Genomic DNA, 23,429 nt, shown 5'->3' with positions numbered 1-23,429 from the left:
AAGAAATGTGAAAAGCGAAAAGCTTATTCATGAAAAATGAATATATACATGACGTACCATCTCTCAGATATAAAAACATTATCTCCTCTTTGAAGGTACAGTTGCAAACAAAGGTAGGATAACAAAAATGCAAGGTTATATTGATACCTTCAACTGTTTGGATTAGTCGTACATTGCTTTCTGAAAACACATATATCATGTGCTCTTAGTAAATATAATGCATCTTAAAGGAAACAGAACAATAATTTGGAAATGTGGTACGAAACAACAGAATATAGGAATATGAAAAATCTCCGAACGATGCGAAAGACGATTGAAAAATTAGTTGGTTGAAATAAAGAATTCTGCGAGGATTGCAAACATGGTGAAATAACACAAATTTCCATTTCGTTCCAATGTTTATAAATCTGTAAAACCAGCAGAACTTTTATAGTGACATTCATTGTACTATGTTTTTTTACATATATATATTCATCAGGAGGAAACAAATTACTTCATCATAATGAAAGATGTTTCTGGTGACTTCAGAATAGTTCAGTTTCTCAAAACTGAAAGGAATATTCCAGAACTTTCTACGACTATGTGAGAATAAATATGGCTATAAAGTAAACCCACTCAGACCTCACATTGTAATTAAACACATACGTTTGAATTTTAATGATTTTTCCTAAAAATGAAGGAATTCAATTAGAAACTGCAGCTCTCTAAATTACTAATAGTAATAACCTGAATATAAACATAACTATAGAAGAAAGTTATTGTCTCTACCTTGCAAATTCTTTCGTCAAAAGGTTTAAAATCTAAGGTCCGAGTTTAAACCTTTTAAGTATCGAAATGTCTTTAGGACGGAAGAACATAGGTATTTCTTTGATAAAATTTGACAAGAAAACTCTCCAACTCATAGAATTAATATCGTATTCACTAAAATTGTTTTAAAAAATAGCTTCATTTACTTCTTATATAGTCAAAAGAATTTCAAATATATACTTTCAATTTTCTGCAAATTGCCAACAGGCCATTGCCATTTTCATCCATTAATTCAAAATATAGTTTTCTCTTCTTCTGAAATATAAGCGATATCATCTGGATGTGTAAAAAATTCAGTTGTAATCTAATGTGTAATTTTTGTACAGAAAAAGCCCGAATACTTCTGTTTAAATTAGATATCAATAAATGAAAAGTACAAAACCATATCTTCAAACAATATAATAAATAATTAAACTACGTATTTCAGTCATATTTAATGAATAATAGCGACCATTTTCGTGTATACGACATAAAAGAAAAAAAATGGAAGTTTAAAAATATATTATACATTAAATATTTAATATTCGTCAAAACAAATTAGTACCAACCTGTCTATTGCATATTTCATGGAAGAATACCACTGTTATACTAATTTCCGTCAAACTTCTGTTGAATACTTCTATAGCTAGTGACTATTTATATATGTAATCTTGCGGCTGAAAAAAATAACATTTAAATGAACAATGGTAAGAAAAAAATTCAATTTTTTTATTCATTACTAATTTGCAGACTACTCTTGTTATATGGTGCTATTGTAAAATAACTTCTTATTTACATAAATTGAACAAATAAAACACAATTTTAATTTTAGGGTATGTTCGTTGTTTTGATTCGTTGAATTATAAATTTTAAGCAAGTAGTTTTTAAAAATACTCTTTTATTAAATTTTTAAATTAAGGCTCTTTTATCCCAATTATTTGCTAGTATATTCCTTTTATGATTCATGAATGCGAATGCCATAGAATCGTGGAATTAGTTTTCAATTTCACCACCAGATGGCGCCACGCCATGGAATCAGAATTCACTTATTTAAATGAACTAATTTTTCATTGCATTCTAAGTTAGAATATGCATGTTACATCGTTCAAATATTTACACTTTAGATCAGTTAATTTCTACAGCCAACCTATCTGTGTGATATGGTTTATGATATTTTGGTCTCGAGTTTTTAATCATATATTGAATATCGCGTAGATATTATCGATAACAAAAAGAGAATTACACTTTAAAAATGCGTTTTATGTCGAATTAAAAGTACACTTTTCAATCTTCTTAACGATTCACTTAATTAAGAAGATGCAATAAACACATTTCAAATTCAGTATTTAAATAAAAAGAACTACTTATATATTAATTATTACAATCTGCTATCCAGAAAACATAGCAACTCTTTTTTTTAGTACAGTAATGGAAGGCTGAAACCAGTAACCGTTTTAAGAGCAAAAAGGGAAATCCTTGTAAAAATCATAAAAAGAAAAAAAAACTTTTCGATCAGCTCGTGGAAATGTCCCGCTAACGACCACTTTGCACTATCATCTAAACTAATAGAAGACAACCAGGCACTTTTCACGCTTACGGCATTATAAACCATTTTTAATTTTTTTAATTTTAACTTGAAAAGCAATAATTGAATATTTGATACTTCATTCACCCCTTATTAAGTTTCAATTGTCCTATATTAAATTAAAGCAAATTTAAAATTCTAAAGTCTTTTATAATTATATCACTTACAGTTTCAAATAAAACTAAGAGTTCTGAGTTTTAACTTTCTAGAAGCCTACTTTTGCAGCAAAAATCACCTTTGCGATGTAAACAATAGACATTTAAATTAAAAATGTTGTGTCTGTGTGAGTACACTTTACCATAACACCATATCGTTCGTGATTAGAGACAGGAAATCTAGAATCGAACTTTTGAAAAGTGAAGACAAATTATTTTAAATAATTCATTTTAGTATTCAATTCCTTTTTCTAACTACGCATTGAAATATCAGTATCATTCTTGAGTATATGTCTTGGAATGACCCATTTTAAAAACTTGGTTTCCATTTCATTTCCATTGGACTTTTCATAGATCTTCAATACTTTATTAAACAGTTTTTCTAAAAGTGATATAGAATACGTATATCATTTAGAACAATTATGGAATATCAGTCTGAGTGAAATAGCTCAATGTTCCTATACATGTTGAACGATAGTTCTGAAAATCATTATTTTGGCAAAACTTAAAAGGTGTATCTAGGAATATGCCAAAACGATTATCCATCAATTTTTATCTTGAAACTTGAACTAGCAGAAGCTGTCCTCGCAGAAAAGATGAATATCCACAAGAATACTCAATATTCTAAAACTATTAAAAGAATGTTAAAAAAAAAACTAAAATAAATTAGACTAATAAGATCTTCAAGAGTTTATTGAAACTATTCATAGACAAATATCAACTGCTGTAAGGTGAACCAATACAATTTCTGAGATGGTATTTATGGCTTAATAGATCCGTGGATTGTTACTTCATCACGCAGACATAACAAGCATGAAGTCTGAGCTAACAGAATTTTATAAATATATCCAGATATAGTCCCAATGCAATGCACTTCTTCTCTAAATCATATAATAAGGTGACATTGACTCAGATTACTTTAAGTAGAGAGGAAAGAGTGCGAAAAAAAGATGCTATACTTGTACCATGGATCCTTGTGCTTTCAGTTGGCGAGTTAGCACACCACGAGCAAAGAGAATGTAAAGAAACTGAAAATGGTTGAATATAATGAGAGAATCTATGCATTATCCAAATACTGAAAAGCAGGGTCTCAGCCTGAACATTTTACTTGCCGAAATGTTTTGACAGCGGCAGATAAAGTTATTTCTGTCGTAAAAATTTCAAGAATAACGTTCGATTGGGTAAAGTTACTGTCATATTCACTAACATCGTTATCTACGAAAAACAGCTTCATATGCGCATTGTAAAGATCAAAAAATTTCAGATATTTTCATTTTTCAACAAATTACTATCAGGTAATCGCCATTTTCTTCATAAAGGCCAAAATATTTATTGTTTTCCCCTCCGAAATGAAAGCGGCTTACTAACTGCATACCTGAATTAATCCAGACTCAGGAGTGCATTTGTCAAACAATTTGTTGCGATCAAACCTTCAGTTTTTGTATGGGACGAGCCTTAACATCTTTAATTTAGATCACACTGTAAATGTAAAATACAAGCTATATCCTCAAACATAACTAAAAATGAATACATTATACTCCACGCTATTCTTATTTGCAGAAAAGTATCATTTTCGTGTACATGATATAAAAGAAAAAACGAAATGCATTTGGAAATATGTAATATATTATATATACAATACTAGCCGCCGTGAACAGCTGGTAATTAAGATTGACTTTTTAGACTTAAATATTAGTTTGAAATGCATATTTTAAAAAAATTCTCCTTATTATTTTATGAAATCGAAAAATATTAATTTAATTTAATAAATCAAAACGAATTATAACACGCACAAATTAGAATGTATGAATACTACGAAATAAAAACAGAAGAGAAAATCCTGCTTCGGAATTAATGTCCAAAAAAAAGGCTTTTTTTTTAAAAAAATCCGAATTTTGACATTGACACAAAAAAAAAGTGATTGAATATTTTGTTAGATGAGTTTGAATTTCATCATAGCATTAAAAATTGCTATAAATTGTGTATTACATTTAAAAAAATTAAAAAGGAAACACTGTACTGAGATAAGATTGATATCATTAAAAATTAATTTTTGAATTTTAAGAGAAGGCAAAAAAAAAAAAAAAAACACTTTTGAGAAAATAGTTTGGGAAAATATGGTTGCCAATTTCCATGGATAAGTCATAGCAGTTTCCCATAAGGCAATGATTTAGCCTATTCTCGCCCTCACTTGCTTTCTTTGACGCCTTTTTCTTAATTTTTTTATATTTTGATTTCGCTGAATGGATAGAGGTTTTGATAAGCCCTATCCAAACCATTTCTGGATATATTTTGCAGCTTCATTAATGAGTGGAGCGTTGAATTAACTGCAGCTGTGAAAGCGCTCAATGAAGCAGTCATATTGCGATTTGTTTATATTTGACTGTTGCCATTCGATAATATGCAATAAGAAATTTTTGTGTCACGAACGTTAGTGTTATTATATTATATACAGAGAGATGAAAAAAATAGTACTTAATTACGGCTTTCTGATTTCGTATGGGAATATCACAGTTAAATTAATTTCCTATTAGACTTCTGGATATTTCTATAGCTGTGACTGTAACTATATTTAATCTTGCTGCTGAAAGAAAAATAACATTTTGTATCAGCAATGGTGGAGAAAAAAATGCAATGTTTTTTAGTTCATTACTAATTAGCAAACTATTCTTGTTATACGTCTATAAAAAAAGGAACTCGTATTCGCATAACTTGAACGAAATAATATCAATCGACCTCCAATGTATGTCAATTGTTTTAATTTGTTGGATAATAAATTCAAGGAAAGAGGCTTCTAAATTATATAATAAAATAGTATTAAGAAATCGATTCTTTTATTTGAATTATTTTCCATTTTCAGGTTTTAATTTATAATTCATTAAAAAAAATGCCATAGAATCTTGAAATTAGTATTTTTTTTTTCAAATTCGCTATCAGGTGGCGCTACTCTATGGCATGAAATTCAATTATATGAATTAACTGCTCTATAACATCTGAATATTTTGTAGTGTATCTTTATTCAGAACATTCATGTGCTAACAAATTCAGTACTTTAGTACATCAAAAAATCTTTTAGCACATTAAGAAAAGTACTTTAGCACATAATGGAAAATCTATAGCCAAATTTCATCTTTATAAATAGGACACATAAGTTATATAAGTGTTTGAAATAAAGTCAAGCTATGTGCAAACATCCTACAGCTATCTACTTATCATGACCATATTACAAGAAAAAAAGCTTTACGAACAAAAGTATATATTCAAATATGACTGGAATTTCTAAGCTCGCATATTATAGCATCGGATAATATTTTAACCTCGTCTATTGAAAAGAAATCCATCATAATTCAAGTATGTTGATATAAAAGAGAAGTGTTGATTCAATCACTAAGTATTTAATAATCATAAAATAAATTACTACTTCTCTTTCGCTTTCATGCGTCTTGAAAATGCTCTTCAGGCTGAGCGATTTTCATTAAACTTTTGATGAATGTCTCCTTATTTAAGAACTGCAATCAGGCCTCTGAAAGAAAAATGAAAATGAAATCTATAAAAACCCATGTGCTTTTTTTATTAAATGAGAAATTTATTTATTCAGCTTACATATTATTTATATTGTCATAAGATATGGTTTATGATATATGCCGCAAAGTTAAGTCAAGTCTCGCAGCATAAAAATTTTTTCAAGCAATAGAAACATTTGTGGAGAACATATCTTGCATTTCCTAAGTTTTAGATTCGAACCATCGAATTCATAAGGCATATGAATTAGAATGGATACTCATTCAAAAGACCAATTATGAAGTTGATATGATCCTGGATTGAAAAGATTTTTGAAATATGTATAATCTCAGTGTCTTATGCGTAGTATGTATCACATTTTTTTTCTGTGATGGATGAAAATATCACGAAGTACCTAAAAAGTTTGCTGTCCCTATAAAATGCTAATATTAATAAAAATCTTGAACAATTTAAAATTTATAATCATTTTGGGGTAGCATGCTTTTACAATCAAATGAATGACATTGTTTAGGAACGAACACTAAGATAGCAGTGACAATCTTTATAATCAAAATAGAAAAGTGTTCCTCTTGTAGATATTGATGGCAAAATATTTAACATTGTATTTCTTGTATATAGAGATTTCCCAAATAGAAAAGCATCGAAATAAATGACTGTCGCTACAGCATCAAATGTATGGGAAACTCGATTTTTTGTACAGAATACAAAGTCTCGAGTTCAAAATAACAATCACGACAATATCAGAAAAGCAAATAACTCAGGGCTGTGATGAAAAAAAAAAATTCTCAAATTTAATTTGTACTTTTTATAGTTTTCAGGATGCTAATTATTGCAAAAATAAAAAAAAATCATCACAAAAAATTGTATAACTAATCATTGTCTAATGGGCAAGAATCATGTATATATAAAAGTAATATACAGTTATTTGAATGAACATAATAAACATTTATAAATTTAAATAATTATTTTCCTTAAATTAAATTTATCCCAAAAATATTTTTTTACGATTTTCTTGAAATTGGTAAACTGTCCGTAACATGTAAACACAGCATGTAAAGCTAGGAAAAATTCACTAAAGTTAAGATCATAGCCTGTTAATATATGGCTGTCCATTCCACTATCATTCTCTTTCCATTAAAAGCCATTTTTCATGCACTTACCAATATCTTTCTCAATTAAGGGCAATACACGTATATACGATTTTGATTAGAAAGAAGAAATGCTTTTTATTTTTAATTTGTGGCTGCGATTGAGATAAACGTCTTTCAGGTTTCCTAATGTTTACACTCCAGATTGTTTTTGCTATATTTGGGGAAATTTTACAATAAAAATCTATAAAGAAGTATTTCTGATTTCAAGGAGAAAATTGTTTTACGCTTATTTTAGTATGAAACTGGAATATAAGATAAACCTAGGTTCGCACTCAAAACTTGTGTCCGTTTGTTCAGAAAAATTAATTTATTTGCTTTTAGGCTAATATGTTATATATACATGTAATGATCTCTTAATCTACTTTAAATCCAAATAACTTATCAAATTTTAATCTTAATTTAACCCATATTAACTTCATTCTAAAATGTTCTCTTCTTTCCTGGTCCAATTCCTACCTTTTTATTTAATTAATGCTACAAGCGCTCAATAAAACTGTTTATTTCTGCATTTTCTCTCGTTCCGAGTGAAGGGATAAAAATTCTTAATGTTTGCCACATTCTTTTAAAGATGCCTACATTTCCCTATCCTAATCGACACGTGTTAAAGAAATCTATCAAAATTTCATTCTAAAAATCATTGAAGGGAAAATTTGTCTTTTTTGCTCTTCTTTTCTTGTATTGCGATGTAAAAAGGACGCCAGTTTCTTCATCGCTTCATACACCTCCCAGATAGAAGAAATCGAAGTTAAAAATTCTAAAGCGTCTTCTTTTCGGCCGTGCAACTGCTAAAATTATGTTATATACATATCTTCTCGATTTGAAATACCGATCGTTTGGAGAGAGGTTAAAGTTTCTACAGAAGATTAATATTTTTTTCCCTCTAAATATAAAAATTTTTACTATAAATAACGACTTTAGATAATTAATGAAATGAATCGTAAAAACTTTTTTAAATGAACCTGAAATTTTTCAAAATATAACACTCGAATACTGTATTACTGTAACAAAAAATATGATATTTAAAAGAAGGAAGGAAATAATATAGATTGCAAAGTAAGAATTGCACTTTTTTATAAAAATGTCAAAAAATTAGCCAGAACAGAGAATGTGCGTTATCAGAAAAGCCTTACTCTAATTATTAGAATTTTCGCCAGAAAATAACTTTCGTGCATTTTCAAAATTACTCAAAAATTCAACAAATCAAATCTAATTAAACATTAACAAATTTACTCGCAACTATTTCCATTTCACAATAAACATTACGAAAAATACTCTTGTATGGCCAAGAATACCGTTTTTAAAATTTTTATCTCTGATTCACATGCAATTCAACAAAAAAAAAAAAAAAAATTCAAAATGCAATTCAGTCAAAGCACACAAGTGTTAAATCGATGTAAATACGTATGGTAGAGTTTCCCCATTTAAATCCACTACTATCGCTTTATTTGAATAGCTTTTATTCCAGTTGAGTTACTTCATCAAGGCAACTTAGTTACTTCAGAAAATAGATAACTCTTTTAAGATTAACATATTAACAAGTGAATGGAGGCTCCATCTTAACCCTTTCTAGGGCCGTGGGAAGTATGCTTCCCACCAAATTTATCAATCTTTGTATGAAATTATGTAGGTTGGCATAAGTTCTGGTAATTTTTTTAGATAGACAGAAACTTAGATGCTTCAGTTCTTTATCTTACACAAAATGATGTGTCTTGATTTGTTACTTAATTATTAATTAATCAAATTAAACTTATCTAATAAGCTAAATGAATCCCTTTTCTTATTCTAATTTCAAGCCTAAAAATATTTTAACATAATGACTAGAAAAAAAAGCCCTTTAAAGGGTTCAAGACGGATTTTTCATTTCCGTTAACACACCATTTTTCACACTTGTTTATCAACGTTTCGGCTTAGAATGACGTTCTCACTTGTTATCTTGCTGAAGCATATCAGCTCAGTTATTTAGTACGATACCAAAAGCCAAGTTTTATGCAGGGATCACATGATTATATATTCATTGTCGGTAAATTTAATGAAAAAATGGGTAAGATTCCCAGAAACAGGAAAATACCAATAAATAATCAAACGAGTTTCAAAATATCGTTGAATTAGAATAATACTATGCAGTTCTAAGTCAAAAATGTCGATAAATGATATGGATAGAAAAGGTTTCATTTAAAGTTATATGAGCTTGCAAGAAAGAATTATGTTAGTCTCTACTAATAATGAAAGTACGTGTGCAAGAGAGAGGGAGTTCATTGTGAGGAAACTGCAGAAACATGGCGTTAATAGGATGACCAGGACTGTATTAATATTGAATGAGGCATAAGTGTATTAGTTTCCTTGATATGTGTTGAGGAATGAAAATGGTAAACATAGTAAGTGCCCCAAGCGAAAATACTTGGAAATCGTAAAAAACTATCAGAATACTAGTGCGTTATGATTATTTTTGAGCTAATTATAGCAATACTAGATACTCGGTAGCATTTTAAACCACTGCTCATTTGATACATTAATGTGAAAAACGGTGTTTTTTTTTATACTTATATCGTTGGCTAATAATCCTGTTATTCAGTAGTTCTCTTTTCTCATAAAAATTCACAATGTTGTACTTCATTATATAAAACATGAAATAATCGGAAATGTAAGTGTAAAATTCATACAACTACAAAGCGTGATATATTTTCTTGAAAAAAGACATACTAATTAGCTAACATTAAATCGGTCCAAGATTTTAAAAAATAGGAGAATCAGTTTTATAATCATAACTAACCTTTCACATAACACGAGTATTGTTAGAATGGATATAATTGGAGCAAGGCAGACATTTGTTCAAATTGGAGAGAGAAAGGCAACGCCACCTGATGGCGTTGTCTGTCTCTCTCCAATTTGAACTTCTGTGACTGTTATGCTACGACCCTTACTGAGCGGCGAGAGAATCCTATTCGCCCGTTATTGAGATTTCTATAAATGTAAACTACTTCAGTTTCAATAAATAAAATTATTTATCCTGGGTCATGATACCGTCTTATAAGGAACAAAAGCAAATCTCAAATTCTGCGGGCTGCATCGACCAAATGCCGGGTGTTGCTGGAAAATAATTCAGTCTCCAATTAGTAAAATAAAGCATATTTATTGAGATCAACACCCGAGCAACTAACTCGTCACTGCTTCGTTCTATTTACAAGTACATAATGACATCACGCAGCAACGTCACAGTTACAGTTATACAAACGTGGTGGCAAGCAGCGCCACTCACTTACAAAAAACATTTTTCTTCACAACATACTCCCCCCTTTCAGTTTCGGGGGGAGTCTCAAACCTATAACAATTATAATTCAAAAGATCAAGTCTCTTTGATTCTTTAACCAATCTTCCTTAAGAAGTATATTTTTTACAATTACATCATTAGTATTCAAGACAGTTTCAGGTTTAGTACATTTAACAGAAATCGATTCCTCTTTCAAATCCTTGTCGTTATTTGCAATCGTTTATATTTCCAAAAGGAAGATACGTTGTACCGGGCGTATTACTGTTCCATGCTGAGTTTCAAGCAGAACTGTGCGAATTTCCCCATCTCGACCAGGAATTAATCAAAACTTGTTAGGTCAAAACAAACACTTCTTATCGTCGTCTCCAGTTAAGACAATTTCTCCAACTCGAGGCTCATGGACCTGATTATATTCTGTTTTTGTATTAACTCACCTAGATATTCTTTTCTTAAAAGTTGTCTTAAATCCCTTAAAAATGTGATTCTATATTTCATTCTTTTTCTTAAGTCTCGCGAATTTAATTCGTCAATATCTGTAGAATTGGAACAACGATTCTCTATTAAAAACATTGCAGGAGTAAGAGGGATCAATTCCTGAGGATTTTCAGAAATATATGTTAAAGGTCTACTATTGATTAAAAATTCACAATCACAAATCACTGCAGACAATTCTTCATAGGTCAATACTGATTTTCCAAGAGTACGTCTTAACAATTCTTTAATAAGGAGAACCAACCTTCCCCACCATGCGACGGTGGGTGGCATAATTTTTTTATTTTTTGTGTTGATGTTTCTCTCGATATTTTATGCCAAACCATTTTTGAAAGGTCGTTAAAAGCACCTCGAAAATGGGTTCCATTGTCACAGTAAATTATCCTGGGCCTCCCACGCCTGGCATTGAAATGTCAAAGGGCAAGCAAAAAGGCATCATCAGAAGACAGAGTTTACTAATTCAAGATTGAGGACGCGATAGACTGAACAAGTAAATAACGTAAACCATACCTTTTCGCCGGTTTTTAAAAATAGAGGTCCTGCTAAATCAATTCCTACAACTTCAAATATCGCGCAATCAGTCACTCGGTCTGGTAGTAAAGGTAATGGTCCGCTTGACAATGATTTAACTTTGAAACGAGCACATATAACACACTTATTTAAAATACTCTTAACAGTTTTTCTAGCTCTGATAATCCTGAACATTTCTCTAATTAATGATTGCATTATTTGGATTCCAGCATGACAGTTCCTTTTGTGTATAGATCTAATCAAAAGTTTCGTAAATTCACATTTATCAAGTAACAATATAGGTTACAAAAAAAATTCATCATACGTTCAGTTATTTTAGATTTAATTCTTAAAATATAATCATCATCAATAAAGGTAGCAAACTTTAAAGATTCAACATCAAGTAAATAATATGTCCGATGTAAGCGAATCAATCGCTTTTCAGAATATTCAATTTCTGCAACAGAAAGTTCATGTTCTTTACTACTTCACAAATCTTAAAACCCACGCAAATACTCTAATCATTTGATTATAATTAGACACATTACATATAAGCATGGGAGGTGCATCATTTGCCAGATCAACATTTGCATTTATAGTTTTCTTTCTCCCTACATTAACTTCTCGAGGCTCGCAACTGATTTCACCATCTGGCCAATGTTCCGCATTTTGTTTCAACCAGGAAAGCCCTTCCCACCATGTAGAATTAAGCATTTGTCGTGGAGAGCAACCACAAGATAACAAATTCATGTTTCCTGGGACATACTTCCGTGATTGAACTTCAGTCAGTTGTCTAATTTCCTTTACCCTATTTGCTACAAAAACTGACCAATTTCCATATTCCTTAATCCACCAAATTGCTGTAGTGGAATCAGGAAAAAAGAGCAACTTTCAAGTCTGGCATATTAAGCGCCTTCAAAACAGAATCTACAAGTCGAGCCCCTATACAACAAGCCATTAGTTCTAAACAGGTATACTCAAAGGTTTGAGTGGAGAAACTCTAGACTTTGCTCTAACGAGAATTATGCTAACTTAAGAATCCACTATTGATCTAGCAAAGATGAATCCCGCATATAACCCCTTGCTTGTATCGGCAAATGCATGCAATTCAGTAAGAAAATCAATTTTCATGTAACGTGGCACAGTTATCTTCCAAAATTTGAATTTCATTACACCATTTCAAAAATTTATTAGCAACATTTTTAAGTAATTCTTGATCCCATGCAATTTTCATTTTCCATAGTTCCTGCAATAAGAATTTGGGGAGCAATGTAGACGGCGCTAACATCCCAATGGGATCGAAAACTTTCTGTACTGTAGACAAAACTAACTTTGTGGTTTTCGTTTCGCACGTTAAGGATTCTAAATTAGTGCAACATTTCAAAACACCAAGTCCCAGATGATACCCAAAATAAAAGTATCGCCTGAGTGTTTATCAATACTTCTACTAGCTACATTGCTCTCAAAATTATGTAAATTAAAACATCTTTCAGACATAATCAATTTAGTCTTCTCAATAAAGTTCTTTATTTCATTAACAATGAAAACACCAGCTACAAAATTATCTACATAAAAAGATTTTAATTTTTGTGTAACTTCTATAAATTCAGGACTACAGTTTTCATAATAGATGCATTCCATAAGTAAGGGCTGGAGGACACCCCAAACACAACTCGACAAAGTCTGTACACTAATTGTTTTTCACGGCATGGGAAAAAAATCTGAGATAATCTCTATCCTTCGATCCAAGAGATAGCATCAAAAAAAGCCTTTTCAATATCGACTACTATTCCAATTGGATAATTTCTAAAATGATCCAAAATGTCAGGTATTAGTTTAACAAGATTTATGCCTTTACATAAACAATCACTCAGAGACGGTTTCCATTTTTCATAGGCGGAAGCATCGAATACCAGTCGTATTTTTGTAGTCGCACTATATAATTTAATCACAGACCTATGAGGCAAATAACGAGTCATTGTTCAATTCTGCTTCCGTCACACGTTCAATTATATTCAAATCTTCCCATTCCCTAAATACATTTTTATAATCATCAAAAAAATGTACCTTTCTTAAATTATTCATCATTCGTAAATGCCTCTTCCACGTTAGTTCTTTGTTATTAGGCAAATTCGCAGAATTCCATTTCTATGGGAGCATTACATCAAATCTCCCATCGGGAAGAATTTTTATTTTATTCTTAAACTCAATTAAATCAAAATTGTCTCATGTTTTCATTAAGGAAGGGGTCAGTTATTCCTAAAACATCTAGTTCCCATAATTCTTTAATACTAACATTCATTGCATGCAACGACGATGTCGTTAACATAGTATTTTTAACGTTCGAATTTCATTTTCCGATTACCGTCCATCTTAGTTTAATTTCAACAGCCGTTAATCCAGAATTTAACTCAATTAAATTCCCAGTTAATAATTTTCCTATATTATCAGCTCCAAGCAAGAGCCCAATTTCGGTTTCTTTATAATTCGTATCCGATAAAATAATTTCTTTATTTTTCAACTCGTTTAGAATAAATACGCTTATCCTCAATTTTAGAAATAAATCCACATATTTTCTTTTCCGAAAGTGCTTCCAAACTACATACATAAGAGAGTACTAAATCACTAACCTCAATAGTAAACACACTGTGGAGTTTAGGTTTCGTTTCATTCCCCCCAGAACAGAGAATGAATTATAATTTCCTCTCTGAGCGGAGTGGCCTTCAAAATACTCGTAACACTTTCGATGATATAGTAGCTATTTTCGCAAGCGGGATCAATGAGAACTCGAACTCTTTTTGTGACCTTGGATCCGTATGAAAACACAGAGTTTGAAAGTAAATACTTTCGTTTCTGTTGCAATTAGATACAGAATTCTCCGATTTTATGGAGCACTTCTGATCATAATTTTTATCCAATTTAAGGCACATAATTTCAAAATGATAATTACATTTAGAACAATTAATATTATTTTTAGCTTCAGAATTTTTACTCAAATGACCTGCTTTAAAACATATAATACAAGCACCTTTTCTTAATAATAACTTTCACTTAGCAATTACAGACATTTTTCTAGCAATATAACATTTTTCACTAGGATGAAATTTATCACAAAAAATACAATTGTTGCTCTTCTTACCTGTAGAATTTTCGGAGCTTTACCAGGGCTGATGCAGTCATTAAATCATTAGGTTTAATCCTTTCAGTTGGGGGATCTCTCTTCCTAATATTAGTTCCAAAACCGGATTTAGCCAGTTGCATCATCTCGTCCCCTTGGACTTGTAGGCGAAAGAAAGTCATTAAATGTTCTAGAGAACGAGATCCTTTGGCGTCCGTCTAAATACTATGTTTTCTCTCCCAGGCAACCAGGACTTCCTCTGGTAAACAGGATTCCATCAAAGGCATTAAAAAATCTCCATACTTTTCTTGAGATCGTCCAAGGTTCTCTTTAGGCTCAGTTTACATTCAAGTTCGTCGTACAAGGAGGCAAATCCGTTTTCGTTCTTCCAGCAACAGCATTCTTCATAACTAAACCTAAAAGCTCTCGAACAAACCTGTACAAGCAAGTCTTCGCGGCCATATCTCTCCTTTAGTTGTTGAATGACTTTAGGATAGTTGTCCGCCATTGCAGGAAAACTTATAACTAATCATTCTGCTTTCGATTTCGGTTCTACGGACTGCAATAAGTATTGCAACTTATCTTCATCCGCAATACTTCTATCATTATGAATTTTTTGGAATTGACTCCAGAAGGCCAAAAAGTCTTTAGCTTCGCCGCTAATTTTTTTCTATTCAATTTTAGGCAGTTCAAAACTTTGCCTTTCAGTTTCGTTCGGAGTAGCAGCTTCTTGTAATTTCAAATCCACTCCGGAACAAATTTCAATATAACGGTCTCGGTAGTTTTCTGCTTCTTACATATCATCCAAATACAGTTGCACGGCTTCTTTCGTTTCCAAGAATTGTGTAGAAACTTGATTCTGACAAGTGTCGAGTTTCTGAAATTTATCCATAATTTGTACTTTCAAAATCGAAAGTAGGTTCAAATAAATCGGTTCTTTCATAAGATCGGTTTCAATCTTTTTTATGCGAAGAGAAAATGTTGCTCTCAGCCCTTTTCTTTGAGCTTTCGAAGCACTCAAATCCATTATTCAGTTCAAAGAATTCAAAATTCAATAGTTCAAAATCCAGTAGTTCAGAATGGAACTTTCGGTCTCAGGTTCACTTCCAACACAACAACCCATCCCGCCGAGGGTATCACAATTATGTAAGGAACAAATCAAATCTAAAATTCTGCGGGCTGCATCTACCAGATGCGGGGTGTTGTTGGGAAATAATTCAGTCTTCAATTAGTAAAATAAAGCATATTTATTGAGAACAACCGCCGAGCAACTAACTTGGAATCGCTTCGTTCTGTTTACAAATACATAATGACGTCACGCAGCAACGTCACAGTTAGAGCTATACAAACGTGCTGGCAAGCAGCGCCACTCACTCACAAAAATTTTTTTTCTTCACAACACTTCTTCAGGATTTTGTTTGATAAGATTTCATGCTTTATTGCCATGCACACCAAGATACCCTCTCCCAAGGAGATCGTACGTATTACAGTAAATACATTCGTTCTTTACTAATATTCTTAAAAATGCAAACATTTTAGAATTATCTCAGAAATGCATATATCTCGAAATTTATATATTTTATGAAGTTTTTTTTTTATTTTAAATGTCAGAAAAACTCAATTTTTATCGAATTCTTAAAGGATTATTTCACAATACTTGAGAAGTGTAAACCGTAATCAAACATTTCAGTCATATAAACCATCCAAAGTGAAGACAAGTTTTTCTTATTTAAATTAATTTTTATGAAAATAATTTCTGAGAAGTATTCGTTATTTTTGTATTTTCAAATAAATGGAAACATGACATTTTAAAATATTCAACGTTAGTACTTCGAAGGAATTTTGGAATTTAACTGGATTTGCATCGAAGCATGCATCTTGATGAATAAATACTAACAAATGACATAATGCGTTATAACTACACTGTCTAAATGATTCAATAATGAATTTTTCTTATTTAGTTCATGTGTTCTTCTGGGTCCATAACTGGAAATGTGTACTTTCATTGTAACTGTAAAGACCCATTACTAGTGTTTAATACAACGTTTAGTTCAAATGTATCATTTACTTTTGAATCATTGGAATCAATACTTAAGTTTATTTCACAGAAACAATGATAGACAATGTAGTTTCTCGGTACTCGTAACTTTAGCAATCACTGACTGTTTCAAAGTAATAAAGATACAACTAATAATCGATCTAATCGATATTATATATCTCTCGAATTTGAAGATTCCTATCGATAAAAAAAAAGATATACAAAAATTAAGATTAAATAGAAATATTTTTGTAAATTTTTTATCATTTTTTTACTAAAAACATTTAGCATTAAAAAGACTTAAAAGGGATCAATCACAACTAAAGAAAGCGATTTTTTTAAATACAAATAATATTTCAAAATCATTGATTAGGGGCTAATCAAAATTCCAATATACTTTTGCCGCAACTAATATTTTATCACGCTTTCTGTGTCTTTTATTAACAACCTTTATAAAAGACTTAAGTTTAGGATAAATACTCATTGTGAGAAGTTCAAAGGCTAACTGAATTGGAAGTAAAGCTCTAAGTTAGAAAAAGGGGTTCGCAGAACTGAAGCTAAGAATAGCAGTGACTCACCATTAAGTGTATATCGCATTTTAGTAAAAGATTTCAGATCTTCGGATAATTTTTGTCATAGTAATAGGCATCGGTGAAAAAGCTTTTTATTTAATTTATAATATTTTTAATATGAACATGTCAAAAATAGTAGATCTTTAATGGTAATAGGTGCACAACTTTTTTTTATGAACATATTTTTTGTTCGATATAAAGATTTGATGTAAGGGAGTCTCATATACGGAAATTCCACTGTAACCTAAATCGTAAATTATGTACAAAATTATATTTTATGTTGCATCAATAAATGCATTGCTGCAAGACTTACGAAAATCTTCTTATACGATTTATCTGTTCTATTAATTACAATTAATAAAATATTCTTGATACAATAACATTGTAAAAAGTAATAAATTCACTCTTCTGCAACCGAAACCAGTGAGAAATAGAGAAAGGATCCTTTGATACTTTTGTTCTCTTTTTTTTAAGGTTGCAGTTGGCCGTGGATTCTATTTTTACGGATCATAAATTTCGTCCATATAGAATTCGCCTGATCGATAAATTTCTGGATAGTAAAGATATTCGCTGTATGGACTGACCAATCTAATCTCCGAATCTTAACCCTATGCAGCGTATCTAAAACACCCTTGGGAAGGAATTGCAACACTCCTCATTTCCAAAATCATCCAAAAATCTAAAAGCAACACTGCTTGAAGAATTGGAAGCAAACGCTGCATGGGCTGAAAACGTCCAATATCCAGCCTAAATTCATACGGTGAAAGCGGTACAGCAGTAATTATATCTTCTTTTATCTCATTCTTTAATATTTTTTATTTTGTTTAATCTTACAGCACCAATTTTAACCTTTCCTACATTGATAGGGGCCGTGGTGGCCTGGTGGTAAGGTCTCGGCTTCGGAACCGGAGGGTTTCAGGTTCATGACCCGATTCCACCGAAGAACTGTCGTGTAAGGGGGTCTGTTGCACGTTAAATCCGTCATGACCAAACGTCCTCCCGCTGGTGTGGTGTGGTGTGGTGTGGTGTGGAGAGGGGGTGCTAGCTTAGGTGTCGTCCTCGTCATCTGACCGCGGTTCAAAATGACGAGGTCCGTCCCAAAATAGCCCTAGTGTTGCTTCAAACGGGACGTTAATATAACTAAAACCAATCCTACATTGATAACCCGTACACTTAATCACATGAGTAAAACTTTACTAGTGTACTATATTTCTTGTTTATAATTCCAGTCTATGAATAGTCACGGGAATAAAAGAGGAGTAATTCTGATATCGTTCATCGTGCAATTTTAAAAAAGGGGTCATTCGAAGGGAATTAACGTATTCTTAAATATTTTTGAATTAAGAATTTCTTAAGGTGCCTTATACATATTAATATAAGAACAAACGTCAAACCTTCCAGCAGCAACAACCATTTTTCTCATCAAATTTCAAAACTGTATCAAAGTTCATTAATATATGTCTATTCGTTTTGAAATTAGCGAGCTAACAAAATATCGGCCTTCTAATGTTAAAATTTTGAACTTTTATTCATAGCTTAAAGAGTAATTTAGTTATTGACCTCAACTCTTTTTATTATTAAAATATAAGGGAATCCTACATATTTTGTACACATATTTATCATTACAAAGTAATTTTTAATATGTGGAAAAATTGCAAAATTAGATTAAAATTTTTAAATGGCAACATTTGATTTTGGGCATAAATTATCGAAGGCCAAGGTCATTTCATGATGGCATGCAAAATTTCAGCTCATTCCTACGAGCACTTTTTCCGTTACATTAAGTTTTCTGTCTTGCTTCTAAAATAATGCACTTAGGACCGCATTCACAGTATCGACAGCATTTTATTCAACATTCAAGTTTTCATCATGCATTTCGTGAATTAAATATCATTTGTAATGTAATGATGTAAAAAATTATTTCATCAGCGCAAAAAAAATGTGAAATCAAAGTTTAAAAAAAAAGTTGTTCATTGCTATAATTTTTTCATTCATTGCTATAATTAATCATTGGTTTTAAGCATGAAGGAGAGTCTCTTTCCTTGTGGCAAGCTAGAATTTTTACTCGTCGACTCATATAATATCAGTTAAAAAATATAAGAAGTTACTGGAAATGGGAATTTTATTTCCTAATAATCTGTAGGATTGTAATTATTTAATTTTACAAACATACTATCCAAATTATTTCTCTCTATAATTAATTCCCGTTTTGAAACAAAAAATAACCATTTGTGTTTAATTTATCGATGTTTATGTGCTTAATATTTATTACATAAATTTCAAATTTCATAAAATTGATCTACTGTAATTATAATTATCATGATATTGTATATAATCATAAATGGAATTGAAAAATTCAGGCGTGAAAACCGAAGATAAAATATTTATTTTTAATATTTTGGATGCAAAATGCATCTTACATTTATTCCCTATACTTCCACATACGAAAATGAAGAATTTCATATAATCTTAATGATTCACAAAATACTGATTGATATTTTAGCTTACTACTATTTTTGTAAGTATAAAATCACTCAACTTTTATTTATTATTTAAATGAAAAGTAGAAACTGTTCAAATAAAATTTTAAAATAATACATTTCAGTTTATTTGAATGTCGAAATTTCTTGTAAAATAAAATTTTGTAAGAATTTCTCTTGATAAGCAAAAATAATTTATAAAGAATTATTCAAACTTTTGTATAAAATTAATTTTAAGTCTTCTTAAACATCCGAAAGAAGATAAGAGATTATAAGTGACTTTTTTTATAAACTATTTTTAGTCATTTTTATTTGACCTCAATTTTATGAACAATCGCATTTTGTCAAATAATTTTGTTACATTTTCACTGTTTTGTTTGTTGTTTTACAAATAATTTTGTTTGCATTAAAGTGTTAATCTTATATCATTTAAAAAAAAAAATTTAAGCTTTTAAGAAGGTATGCAAAAATTGCTTACACATGACACAAAAATTATTCATTCGAATATAAATTTTGGATTATTAAACTGGATACTTCTCAAAGGTAGCCTGTGGGTTAATAATTCTCATAATTATATAAGAATAATTAATATTCTTATAATTATACAAATTATAACATCTGCTTTCAAATTTCTATTTATATCAGAAGTTGCAAAATATGGGATGAATACTGGCTTAAAAATTGCAGCAAGTATGGAAATGAAAGACACGTTGAATAAATGAATGAACATTTGGAATTAGGTTTGTGGATGTACATTCCTTACCAGTAATAAGTATTAATTCAGTACACGTGTCTTCATATAATGAATTCTTGCGCAATCAAAAAGCATTTATATTAAACGCTAAGCCACCAATAAAGGTGGAAGGAAATTGATTTATATTTATCAGTGAATTAAATGCTCTATTTTTTTTATGTGCTTGTAAAATGATTGTATATCATTCCATATCTGTTTAATAGTAGTACGCAATGATAAGAATAACATATATTGATATCGAAATGCAGGAACGCAAAAAGAACAAAATTCAGTTATTTTTTTCTCGTCCTCTATCAGTAAGACTTTAATTTTAAGCCTAAAATTAATGTATCTTATTTTGAATTTTGTTTCTTTCGCTCATGTAACAAAACTTTCCATTTTGACGCTTTCAGTGTAATGACGATTCAGGCTCAGATGCAATTCAAGCAAAACTTTCAACATTGATAAGTAAATATTTCTTTGCAGAAAAGAAACTTTTCCAAGAACTTTTCACTCAATATTTTATCATGCATGAAGTAGCAAACGATTTTTAGAATGTAGATTGTAACTTTATAATTGATTTTAAAGTGTCACAAAAATGAACATAAAAAATACTATTACATGAAGTAGCAAACGTTTTTTGGAATGTAGATTGTAACTTTACAGTTGATTTTAATGTGTCACAAAAACGAACATAAAAAAATACTATTTCCGACTCCCAGAAAATATATAAGCTATACATATCTAAATATAGAAACACCTTAACAGAACATCTCGATGTAATCATGGTATATTAACAAAAGTTTATGGGTAATTTTTCTATGTGGAATCTTTTCATGATATTAAAACAAGGTATAGGAAATTTCGCAATTAGTACAATTTTAAATATGCAAACATTCCCAGGCGCACATTTTAGCACATCATCTTTTAGTATTAATCGTTAGATTTAAAATGTTTTTGTTTGTTTGTTTGTTTGTTTGTTTTTTTAATCTGCGATGATCGAAGTTGCAGGATTAAGCTGGGTAGCACTTTTTTTTCCCATTGCTGTACATACCTCATTTCTTCAAAAGACGTCATATACTTCTGGATAAAGGATTATGAGTGAAAATTCTTTTAATTTTGAATACCAGTGGTCAACAATTATCTAAATTCACTGTACGAAAAATACCGAGATAAAATATGAAAGATTGCAATCATATTACGATAGGGAATAAATTTATGAAGCAATCATTTCTTTATTTTGTTATAAAAATAAATTCCTCCAGAATATAACGGTACTAAGCTTTATATTGAAATTGGATTCAGGTGTGCATCAAAAAAGTGCCTGGAGAAGCCTCCAACACGATGGAAGATGGAATTTTGAGATCGATATTTCTTTGATTTCTTAATGTAATAGAGATTTTGAGATTTTGCAAAGTGGCATGTTCCTATATTAAAAATATTTTAAGAGCTTGATTACCAGTTGATTTTAAACAAATTAAATTTAAACCAATTTTGATTCCATGTGATCAGTTAATTTAAAATTTTGGCCCCATAAAACTGGCACCATATATTAATGAGTTTAAGAAAATATTAAATACAATAAAATATATTATTCATATTCATGAATTTTGAAACATGTAAAGATATTTTTTTATTATTTTCTACTTCTAAAGTTTTTTAATGCATTTATTCAAGTATAAAAAGTAGAAAATGGCTTACTAAAAATTTAGAAATAAATGCTGATAGTAATTAAAAATTAAAATACATTCTTAATATCATTAAAATTCTCATTTTCTTAGTAAATTCTTATCAGCCCCTTTGTCATATTTTTGATAAAAATTTTAGTGCTTTAGCTTAACATTTTATTTTTTATATATATTCATGATTCAAAACTGTTACATCTTAGAGAAATTGTTCTGAATTTGAAGAGATTTTTTATTATAGTTCTTTCATTCAAAAATAAATTATTTATCTAAATCATTTAAAGAGAAATTTTGATTTAATTCTTAGAATGCATAGTCTTTTTACCTAAAAAAATATTTAACCATAAAAGATGTTTGCAAAATCGCTGATTGAATAAATATAAAAATTCGAGAAACAAAATAAAAAAAAATTATAAATAAAATATACCAAATAACCTTATGCTAAAATATGCTATTATTTTTATAAAATATTTGATGTCTAAAATATTAAATTCGAGTAAAAAGAGCGTGCACACTAAGAATAGCGCCATATGTCGTGGGAAGATGTTAATTTCGAGTTTGATGTGTCAATGTTCCAACTAAAAACTAACTTTGCTAATAATTAGAAATTAAGGCACAAAATTATTCCTTTGTGAGCATATGTTTGTGTTTTATAAATGTTATAAATTTAAATGATTTAAAAGAGTTATCCTGGTATCATAATTTGAATTTATTAATACAAAGTTGAAAACATTTATATGCAATTTTTTTTTAATAATGAAATTTATGTTTTTGGCATGAGAGGCTCACAAATAATAGAAAAATACGAAAAAAAATCAAAATAGAATCGTAATGTTATTAAATTGAATTTAATGAGCTATCAAATTTGATACAGAGTACACAAATGTATTTTCTTCTTGTATCGTACTTGATACCATGTGTACAAAATTACAATTTTGCATAACTTTTGAAATACTAACATTTAATTATTCACACATGAAATTGTTTTGAACAATTGTGGTTCTTGATCAAACAAAAAAAAAGTACACTACTTTTTTTTACATTTAACAGATGTGACATTTGCACCATTGTCTATTATCAACAAGTATCGGAAATAGTCTTATCGTAATTGTATAAATATCACAATGCAAGATACTGAAATTTTCTGGTATTTCTTGCGCAACTGTTTACTTGTATCGGATGAAGGTTGTCCACGTTTTTGGGGTCATTTGCGCTGTTCTTATGCAAGGTTTCTGCTATCTCAGCTCGAAATTTCAATAAAGACAACATGTTGGACATCTCGTCTTTGTATCCTCTGTATTCAGTCACTCTTTGATATAAAATCCAAGCATTTT

At 30.1% G+C, this 23,429-nt stretch overlaps 1 long non-coding RNA gene across 1 annotated transcript in view; it reads right to left on the bottom strand.

Moving 5' to 3' along the window:
• Positions 1 to 1,393: 1,393 nt before the first annotated feature.
• LOC129958163 (uncharacterized) overlaps positions 1,394 to 23,429 on the bottom strand; it is a 47,503-nt gene continuing 25,467 nt past the window's right edge. The window contains exons 2-3 of the long non-coding RNA XR_008783170.1: positions 5,948 to 6,049; positions 1,394 to 1,463 (exon numbers count right to left, since the gene is read on the bottom strand). This is a non-coding gene — a long non-coding RNA (uncharacterized LOC129958163). The remainder of the gene's footprint in view (positions 1,464 to 5,947; positions 6,050 to 23,429) is intronic.

Source organism: Argiope bruennichi, chromosome X1, assembly GCF_947563725.1.
Source record: "Argiope bruennichi chromosome X1, qqArgBrue1.1, whole genome shotgun sequence".
NCBI lineage: Eukaryota > Metazoa > Arthropoda > Arachnida > Araneae > Araneidae > Argiope > Argiope bruennichi.
This window is presented reverse-complemented; position numbering and strand designations above follow the sequence as displayed.